Source organism: Pelmatolapia mariae, linkage group LG6 (genome assembly GCF_036321145.2).
Source record: "Pelmatolapia mariae isolate MD_Pm_ZW linkage group LG6, Pm_UMD_F_2, whole genome shotgun sequence".
Lineage (NCBI taxonomy): Eukaryota > Metazoa > Chordata > Actinopteri > Cichliformes > Cichlidae > Pelmatolapia > Pelmatolapia mariae.
In genome coordinates, this window is record NC_086232.1 from 10,080,124 (window position 1) to 10,090,894 (window position 10,771).

A 10,771-nucleotide genomic window follows, 5' to 3' on the forward strand; every position below is an offset into this window, starting at 1 on the left:
CAAAGAGACTGATGAACTGGGTGCTCTGAGATTCCACCTGCAGGAGGCTCAGAACATGTGGAAAACCAATCTTTACAAAATGACAGCTGCAAACCACAAAGCTGCTGCAGCTAAAACTCAGAATGATTGGCTTCGCCTGCAGCTACAGTGCTGCAGAGAAAACGCTCAAAAAACCATCCTTGAGCTCCAAAAACAGCTGGAAGAGGCTCGTAGAAAGACACCCGAGGAGAACTTCACCCCTGAGGTGAGTGAGGCTCCTGTTGAAGACAGCAACACAGCTGTCACAGCTGCAGAGCTGAGTGTGGACGCTTCAACACAAACTGCAGAAGCGCCACACACAGACTCTACAGATGTGAAAACCGATCGAGAAGCTGAGTTGGAGATCCAGTGCAAAAAACAGCAAGAAGAGATCGAACAACTCCGTGAGCAGCTCCTCAAAACTCAAAAGAATCTAGAAGAGGAAGTTGCAAAGCGTGAAGATCAGGAACAAAGAGCCAACTGTGAGCTCGCTGAGCTGAAAGACAAACTCAGCACCAGTGAGGCTCTTTGTGAAAAAAATGATTTGAAGGCGCAAAACTTAAAAGAAGAGCTGGAGAAAACCAAAGCTTCCCACCTGGAAATCGTGGAGAAGCAAAACCTGGAGAACACAACAACCTGCAACCAACTCGGGCAACCAGAGGAAGAAAAGATCTCACTTCTGGAGTTTTTGCAGTATCTGCAAGAGACAATAGAAAAGCAAGTAGACCAGTCCAACGTTGCCAGTCCTGAAAATTCTCCAGCCCAAAACGAGACACTCCAGGAGAATCAGCCAGAAAAAGAGGAGGCCAGCGCTACCAAACCAGAAAGTCCAGAGGCCCGAGAAGGCAAAGTGCCAAAAGAAAAACCAAAAAAGAAAAAGAAGCGCAGTTGGTTTTGGAGACTATTCACTTAAGTGACTTCCACTCCGCCTCCGTCCCCCGTCCCCCCCCCCCCCCCCCCCAACCGGTCGCGGCAGATGGCCGCCCCTCCCTGAGCCTGGTTCTGCCGGAGGTTTCTACCTTTTGAAAGGTAGTTTTTCCTCCCCACTGTCGCCAAGTGCTTGCTCATAGGGGATTGTTGGGTTTTTTCTTTAGTTCAGTTCAATTCAACTCATTTGTATGTAAATACTGTTGGATTGAATTGAACTGAACTAAAGAAGATTTTTAGGAGACGGAGTAGTCACTGAGTGAACCAGGGTATTATAACATCTTACCCATAAAAAAAAATTACAATCAAAAAAGTTAAATAAACAATTGGATTTAACAAAACATCTGAAGTGTGAACATTTTGTCTCATTTAAAACATATGAAAATGTCCAATTATAACAACCTAACAGCAGAAATAAAAACGTTTACATCCTGGTTGAAAACATTGTTCTGTGAATGATATCCACTGTGTCTGTGTTGTTGATGCCTTTTGGGGGGAAAAAAAAGTCTAAAGTATTGTAGTTGAGTACAGCTCCAGGTTTTGTACAGAGTACTTTCCATTTGCTGTAACTTTACTCTGCTATCTCATCAATAAAAGGGAAGAGGTATACCTAGCTGTGTGGTGCGCTGACAAAAACCTGCTCCTGAATACCTGAATAATATAGAATAGTCATTTGTCTGTGGAAAGAGATTTCTTTAAAGCTCTGGACCTGCACTCAACAATATTTATCAAAGTCTTGCAACTCTAGAAAATGAGCAGAAAGACATTGATGGAGTGGTAAGTATTAGTATATTAGTAATCTTTGGCGTCATTTTGTTACGGTCCTAGCAGGGCCTCCTCCTGAAGTCGCCTGTGTGGACGTGTCCTACCGTCTCTCCTGCCTCAGGTGCCACCTTTTTCTTTTGTACAGCTGACTCCCATCAGCAGTTAAAGGTATTTAAGGCCAGAGAAAGGTGAGCTCTGGTGCCAGAGATCCATGTTGGTGGTTGCAGCTAGTGAGCTGTGTTTGTTTGGAGGTTGTTTACTGCTGCTCTGTGGAGTGTTTGCTGACTAAACTCTTTTTTACTTATTTTTCAGTTTGCTGACCGACGCCTGAGTTTTTTTGTTTATTTCTTTAAATGGTAATAGCAGCTTGTCCGTCTCTTTTAGTTGAGCTATTAATAGAAACTGTAATAAAATTCTTTAATTTAAACATTTTGCCTCTCTGTCTCCTTTTTCTGACCCAGACACTTTTTGTTACTTCTCCTCATCCCCTAGACCGTTTTAGGGGAACGTAACACATTTATATGAATCTTGCCGAAGTTTAATTCTACTTTAGACTAACCTGTTTTACTTTTCATTTGATTTGCACTTTTGCTTGGCAAAATTGTTTCTTTACTGGTGTTTTCCTGTCTTCTGATCATCTGAAAGGTATATACACACCATGTCATTAAAATAAAATAAATTCATTTTACACAGAGAGAAGGCATCCAGAATGAAAAGTTAATAGCTATGTTTGCATAACCCTTTATTAAAATATGCTTTCATGACATTATTGTTTGTTGCACGGTGGTCAGAGCTATCAGTGGCTGATGAGTGGGACATGAAATGTCACCTCTCGGGACACTGGGGAGGGAGCCTGAGTTAGTGTCTTGGGTTGAGAGATACTGACCTCAATAAACAGTTTGGGTATCTGCGGCTGTATGGTCTGGACACTCAGGTGAGGAGAGGAGCTGAGCTGGAGACATCTGACAGAGGCCCCGGTTCAGATCTTAAACTCCCAGTTTGAAGTGAAGACAGAGCTGAGTGTAAAAGCAAAGATCTCAATTTACTGTCTGAGCTACGTCCCTGTCTTCACCTATGGTCATAAGCTTGATTTAAAGATTGAAAGAACGAGATCACAGATACAAGCAGCAGAAATAAACTTCCCCTGTCAATCTTTTCTGTTCTGCGAGAGCAGACATTTTTTTTAAGTAGAGCAAATATAACTGTGCTTTAAAGAATATGATTGTTTCCTTGCATGACACATGGAGATGAGTTCTCTGTCACAAATGGTGTGGTCACCTGCAGGTTGAAGGTCATTGCAACTCCAATCCACATCCACTGCTACTGTACTTAAAAGAAGTTAGAACAACATTAAAGACTTTGTTCAGGTAATTGCATTTGGATCACCTAAATCATGCCTGGACTGACAAACAAATCATCCTTATAGGTGTTACAACATACCAAACTTCTGTTGTTGAATCCAGCAACCAGCAATGACACTGGAATGCCATTCCTACCGGAGAATTGTAGTCTGATTGCATTACCAGAAAGTAATCATTTCAAGCACTGAGGACAGCTATAGTACTAGTACCTTGGAATCACACAGGCAAATGGCAACCATGAAGAGGCCGCTTGGCAAGCTGCAACCACCAAACACCTGCAGAGAGTAAGGCGACTTCTGAGGAGTCAGCCAAATGGGGTGGACAAGATCCAGGGCAACATCTACACCCTGCTGTTGGTCAGATACCCTGCTGGGACAAGAAGTTGGCCAAAGGAAGCAATAGAAGCCACTGACATCAATACAAGAAAGCTCCTTATCATGCATAGAGGGTTTCAAAGCAATAAACAGCCAAGTTTAATAAGGGTGCAGGCTGACTGAGATGAACTGAAACAACAACAAAGCAGTTAGGTCAATATTCAGATATTTTATTCCCATACCATTTATACTTCAGGATTAAGCCAAATACAAAAAAATAAAAATACAAAATAATTTGTTCCTCCTGTCCGTGTTGTGCAGATAGCAGCAGGGCTTCTGTTCCTTTATCTTTCATGTAGATGATTCATTCAAATACATCTTTCATGTCAGTTTTAAGATTTCATATTAATATCATATTTTATCAACAGACATGAGGCTAAATATTGCGTTTCAAGTCAGTTTAAATAACTCAGAAAGGCATTAGATTACTACGGAAGGAAGAAAAGGTACAAATGTGGGTTCCACACATAAGGCAGAACTGGTTCAACATCACCACCATCTCAGCTGCACCTGAGAATACTGCTGATGCTCTGGTGGCAACTCAGGGTCCCTTTTATCACACAGCTTAATGGAAAAATTCAATGACTCGGGTGTATTTGTAAGTGTGTGTCTGAAGTGAATGAGATGAACAAGTGAGGAAAAAAGGGAAGGAAACACTCCAGACTTACCTCAACAAATCCAGAGGTAGATTAACCCACAGTGTAGGGGGAGTGGAAACTTACATGACACTGTAACAGTCAGTTTACATTTCCCCAGTACAACTTCAACTTCTTCATTGGTTCATATGTTAGAAGTAAACCTGATCAACCACAACAGGATCAGTGCGAAGGTCACATGATGCTACATAAAACACCTTTGAACAGGCTTTAGTAGGTCAGCTGTTTCCTGGGTTAGCTTTCCACATATTTAATACTTTTGTACTCATACTCAAACTGATTCATTCAGTTTGAAAACAGAGCACAACAACACAGACATTACAGTTTTTAGTCAGACATACAGCTCAGTAATCTCACTGCTCCATTCAAACACTCTTCACAGCCTCCATTTGTGATGTTCTTGTGCTTTTAGTTGTTCAGTAGTAATTTTGCCAGAGACTGGAGGACCTCCCTCTTCTCATACAGATACATCTGGGTCTCCCACAGCATGTCCACCAGGGCTGCGTCGCTCACCTCATCCAGCATCACCTCCTGAGATAGTTGGGGGCTCAATCTGCACACAATGCAATGGACACAGTGATTAATAAACAAAATAATGATAACTAACTGTGCAGAGAGACATACTAAAGATAGTAAAGACAAAATGTAAAAAAGGTTCAATAAAAACACCAGAAAAAAAATCACCATTACTGCTGAAGAGCTTTTGGAGCTACGTTCATGCTTCTTTTCCACTGTAGGCTTGCTTACAAGACAATGCTGAACCACATGTTACAACAGAAAAAGAGTGTGTGTGCTAAACTGACTGACTGCAGTGCAAACCTGTTATTTGGTGCTTTATGAGTTTCTAACAGAAGTGAAACTACAGCATTTGGTCTCAGGTTCTCACGTGAGTACAGTGAAAAAGACGAGATGCAACATAACCTCATGACCTTGTGACACTTTAGGGTCCTTTTTATCACACAACTTAACGGAAACACTGACATCAAAATGTATATGTATGAACTGATATCACATTTATAAACACAAACATCTATATATTTATAGATGCATGTCTTCCCGACATCCCCAAAATACAGATTCTTCCTAGGTTCTTCACAGAGAAACTATGAGAGAAATAAAAGAGAAATGCACAAACGTGTCTGCAAATGAAAAAGCTCAAATTTTGCTGCAATGAAACTGTAAATTAGGTACATCAAGTGAAAAAAAGGTTTCAATATTAGAACTAGATTTTATTAAATAGTCAATTTCAGCTTTCAAAGGTTAGTTTACAAGGCGATGGCACAACTCTATCTAATAGACTTCAACTTGCTTATGTAAATAGGGAATCTTCTTCACACACTAAGGTTAAATATGGAGTTGCACAGGGTTCTCTGCAGGGATCAGTTCTATTTATATTCTACATGCTTCTCTTAGGCAGGCATGTTATATATATTTCTATTACTATTTAAATGATGTGCACCTTTATCTATCCATGAAGCTAAAAGACACAGCAGTTAGTTCCACAGTGCTTCTTTTACCTCGTCTTCCTCCCCTCACCCTCAACCGCATATAGCCGCCCCTCTCCCTGAGCCTGGAGATTTCTTCCTGTTAAAAGGGAGTTTTTCTTCCCACTGTCACCAAGTGCTTGCTCATAGGGAGTCATCTGATTGTTGCGGTTTTCTCTCTATTACTGTAAAGTAATTTACCTTAAAATATAAAGTGCCTTGAGGTGGCTTGTGATTTGATGCTTAATTAAAACCAAACTGAATTGAAATGTCATAACTACATCCATGTAAAGTAATCTATAATGTGACCAAACTGCAGTCATGTCCTATATAGGTTGGTCATAAATGTCCTACTTCTAGATAACTGACATGCTGCAGATTTGATCACAGTGACAGTTCACATGTAATGTACATGTGAATCAGTTTATACAACTGTCTGCATTTAATCAATAGTTATTATTAATCTCTGGCTCTCTTCCACAGCATGTCGTTGTCCTGTCTCGTCCGCTCAGCCCCAACCGGTCACCGAAGATGGCCGCCCCTATGTGAGCCCGACTTTAGTGCAGGTTTCTTCCTGCTTGCTCACAGAGGGGTCATATGATTGTTGGGCTTTTCTCTATTTTCTGTATTATTGTAAGGCCTTTGCGTTACAATATAAATTGCCTTGAGATAACTGTTTTTGTAATTTGGCACCATTTAAATAAAACTGAATTAAATTGAAGTAAACAATCAGTCTTACAAGAACCAAAACTAACACGTGTGTCGTTTCTGACCTGTGGTAAATGGTGTCGATCATTTCACACCACGCTCTGGCCCTGTCCACTGCACAGCCATCAGAGTCTGTACACTGTGCAGTAAGAGAGACATTTTTATAATGAGCAAGACAAACATGCTTTAACAAATGCTTTTGTTATTAGAACACCAATACATGCACAAATGTCAAATGGAAAAAACACAAATAACAGATTAAGTAAAAAATAAATAATCAGGGCACATTACAAGAATGGCCAGAGTTAACCACACAGACAGAAACTGAAAAAAATGATGTACTCACACAGTCCACCAGCATTTTGCCCAGCTCTTTTGCTCCTACAAAGGTCTTGGCCAGCTCCAGTGGGTTGGAGGGTCGGAACACATCCACAGAGCTCACCACCACCTGAGGAGGTTTACCTGGAGACACACAGGAGCACATGTACAAAATGATAAAGGGGAGGGGGACTTCAATTAGAGACACTGAACTCAAGCTAATTATTCACAATGTGATAGGTATGTATTCCTGTGTAGCTCTGTATTCATCCACACTGCTCTGTGTGGATGAATACATGCAAATTACTGTTTGTTTGGTTTTTTTGTTATCATTTACACAAACTGTCGAGTCGTCAGATAGCGTCTAAATATAGATTAAATGCCAAGACAACTGATATATACACCCACTGGCCACTTAATCAAGTACACCTGTTCAACTGCATGTTAACACAAATATCTAAATCAGTCAATCACATGGCAGCAATTCAGTGCATTTAGACATGATCAAGATGAACTGCTGAAAACCAAACTGAGCATCAGAATGAGGAACAAACTTTATTTGAGTGACACAGATGTTGGTGCCAGACAGGCTGCTCTGACTATTTCAGAAGCTGTTGATCTGCTGGGATTTTCCCACACAACCGTCTCTAAGGTTTACAAGAGAATGGTCAACTGAGTATCAACTAAGGTAATTAAGAGCATCTCTGAATATAAAACATGTCAAACACATGGCCTAAAGCAGCAGAAGACCACACCAGGTGTCCTTCTATCAGTTAAGAACAGCACACTGAGGCTACTTGTCAGCAAAAACTGGCAACAGAAGATTAGAAAAACTGTACCTGGTCTGATAAGTTTCAATTTCTGCTGCAACATTTAGTGTTGGGTCAGAATCTGGCATAAAAAACACAAACGTCTGCACTGCTACTGTTCGTGCAATGGTTTCAAGGACACTTTCCCGGCACTCTTGGGCCCCTTAGTGCTAAATGACATCATTTAAATACCACAGTTACCTGACTATTATTGCTATGTCTATAGTGTATGTTTATGTGGTCCTTTATGACCCCACTGTACCAATCTTTTGAAGGCTGTGTCCAGCAGGATAATGTGCCATGTCTGGTTCCTTGAACATGACATCATTTATGTGCATCCAACCAATCTGCAGCAACTCTGTGATATCACGTCAATATGGACCCAAATCTCTGAGGAATCGTTTTATCACCTTGTTGAATTTGTGCCACACAGAATTAGGGCAGGTCTAAAAGCAAAACAGAGCCCGACCCAGTACTAGCGATATGTACCTAATAAAGTGGCCAGTGTGTGTATATATCAGTTTACTTTGCATTAATGGATATTAAGGACACAGAAGAAGAGATATGACTCACATAATTAAACAATTTGACACATCAGGGTAAAACCAGCTCAAAGTTTTAAAAACTGACCAATCACAGCAAAAGAGTGGGATATTTAAAGCTTTTATATGACGCTGTTAGCACCAGCAGAAACTAGGGCGACTAAATTCTTAGTCGACTAAATAAGAAAAATTTTTGGCTAATCGATTAGTATAAAACCTAAGAAACACTGAAGTCTGAAGTTAAATCTGAGGACCGTTTACTAGATAATTGTCAAAAACTGTCATTTGAAACCACTAATCACAAAACCCCCACTAAAAATTAACTGATGTTAAATATGATATGAAAATTACTACAATAGATCTTCACATGTTACTAAAATGCAACAAATTAACAAAAAGAATTATGACTAGAAAGTGTGGTGCATTGTGCCGTGAATAATCAACAATGCATACTGTTCTACATTTCATGACTTCATGACATCTCATTAAAAGATAAAATAAAAAAAACATTAAAAAAAAACAAAAAAAAAACAATAAATCATGACTTCTGCCACAAGCGCCTTGAGGCGACTTCTGTTGTGATTTGGCGCTATATAAATAAAATTGAATTGAATTGGATCCATCCACTTTATTCAACCTGTTTGAGAGGAAAGAAGCCAAAGCAGAAAACCCCAGACCTCCTCTCCACAGCCACCTCCTCCAGCTTATCCAGGGAACCGAGATGTTCACAGGCCGGCCGAGAGAGGTAATCTCTCCATGGTGTCCTGGGTCTACACCTGAGCCTTCTCTCGATCATCCATGCTGGACCAGAACACCTTACCCAGGAGGCGACTACTTCAACTGGCTCCTTTCGATGTGGAGGAGAAGCAGCTACTCTGCTCTGACCCCCTCTGAAATGACTGCACTCCTCACCCTATGCGCCAAGGAAATGCGCAGCTACTCCTGAGAGAAAAGTGACTTCTGGCACCTTTATCCACGATCTTTCACTTTCAAAACAACAATGACAGACTTAAAAGAAGATCAAGGCTGCATTAACAAATTTCTGGTGCTTTGCTATAGCAATGTAAAAGCTGCAGCGCCATCTTGTGGCAGATGGCTGAATAACATTTAGAACGCAACAATTTGTCATTCTCTCTGTAAGCGTGACACGTGGAAAAGTTATGAATGAATTATAATAAAACTTTGTAGGAGTGTAGAGTGGGTTCATGTTAATCACATTTGACCTCTGACCTCGCCTTCAATGTAAAACTGATGGTTAAAGTGATAATAATTCTATTTAGAGCTATTTAAAACTGTTTCTTTCTGCCATTATTAGTATTGACAACATATAGTTATATAGGGATTGGTCAATGTACCCTCTAAGCTGCGCGCGTGCGCAATTGCGCACTGCTGGCACGGTCTCTGCGCACAGAAAATCTGCGTTGCGCACAAAAAAAATCTAACCCAAATTGAAATTAAAATAAATACGTTAACAATTCTGTTTTGCAGTGTTAGTCAGTAAGTGACTGGCTGCTCCCGTATGGGATTAGAATGATGTCACCTTATCCCATAGTCCAGCCAATGATGCGATTCACATTCGTATATACGCAGCTAATCAACGTCGTTGACAGGCTATGACAGCGTCCTTATGTGCCAACACAAGCGGCGTGGCTGATGTGGAGTGAAGCCACGTTAATGACAACGTGTACAACCATTGGAGATGTGAGCAGGACAGACGGAACAATTGACGGAAAAAGTGTGGACTTTATATCAGTTTTTAAATTGTGTTCATAGGCCACGTAAAACCAGAGTTATGATAAAAATATGTGCAATGTTTGGTTTTCTTCCTATCGTTGTTTATATTTACTGCGGGAAGAAACTGTAAAAACAGCGTTTTATAAGGAAAACGCTCGAAAGCACTCTCTGCCTGTGAGCAAAAACAGCCCCCCTCCCAACTCCCCCAGCCTTTCCTATTGGTGGAAAAATATACCATGTGGACCACTCAAAAAATGATATGGCAACATGGCATTTAGTTGTTTAGGAAGGGGGAAGTTTTAGGAGTGACGGCGGTGTTTTGAGATGTGAGAGGTTTGCGACGTTTAGCGCAAATCTTGTGTAGTTAGTGTGTAGTGTAAATGGTAAATGGCCTGTATTTATATAGCGCTTTTCTAGTCCCTAAGGACCCCAAAGCGCTTTACATACCCAGTCATTCACCCATTCACACACTGGTGATGGCAAGCTACGTTGTAGCCACAGCCACCCTGGGGCGCACTGACAGAGGCGAGGCTGCCGGACACTGGCGCCACCGGACCCTCTGACCACCACCAGTAGGCAACGGGTGAAGTGTCTTGCCCAAGGACACAACGACCGAGACTGTCCGAGCCGGGGCTCGAACCGGTAACCTTCCGATTACAAGGCGAGCTCCCAACTCTTGAGCCACGATCAATAGTTTTGTTGTGTGTGTCAGAACAATGAGGCAACTACTGAATGTTACAGGTGTTACAGGAGTGATACATCTCCTGTTGTCAGGCCTGCAGGTATCGGGCTGTTGTTCCCCTTTATCTCATAGTGAACAGAAATTATGTTTTGGAGTGGCACAAATGATTTGTGTGGCATCACATTTGATGCAGAACAGCTGATTGTTCTGTAAATAGTTTGAAATGTTTATTTAAAAAAACCGCATTGGCTGCATTTTTAGGTAAACAGCTGCAAAAAACTTGCAAAACTTGAAAAAATTTTTGAAGAACTAACTATATAATTAATTGCCCAACATTGATCATTATATACTGTATTTTGCAGACAGAGAGTTACAGGACTCTCTCCCAGACCA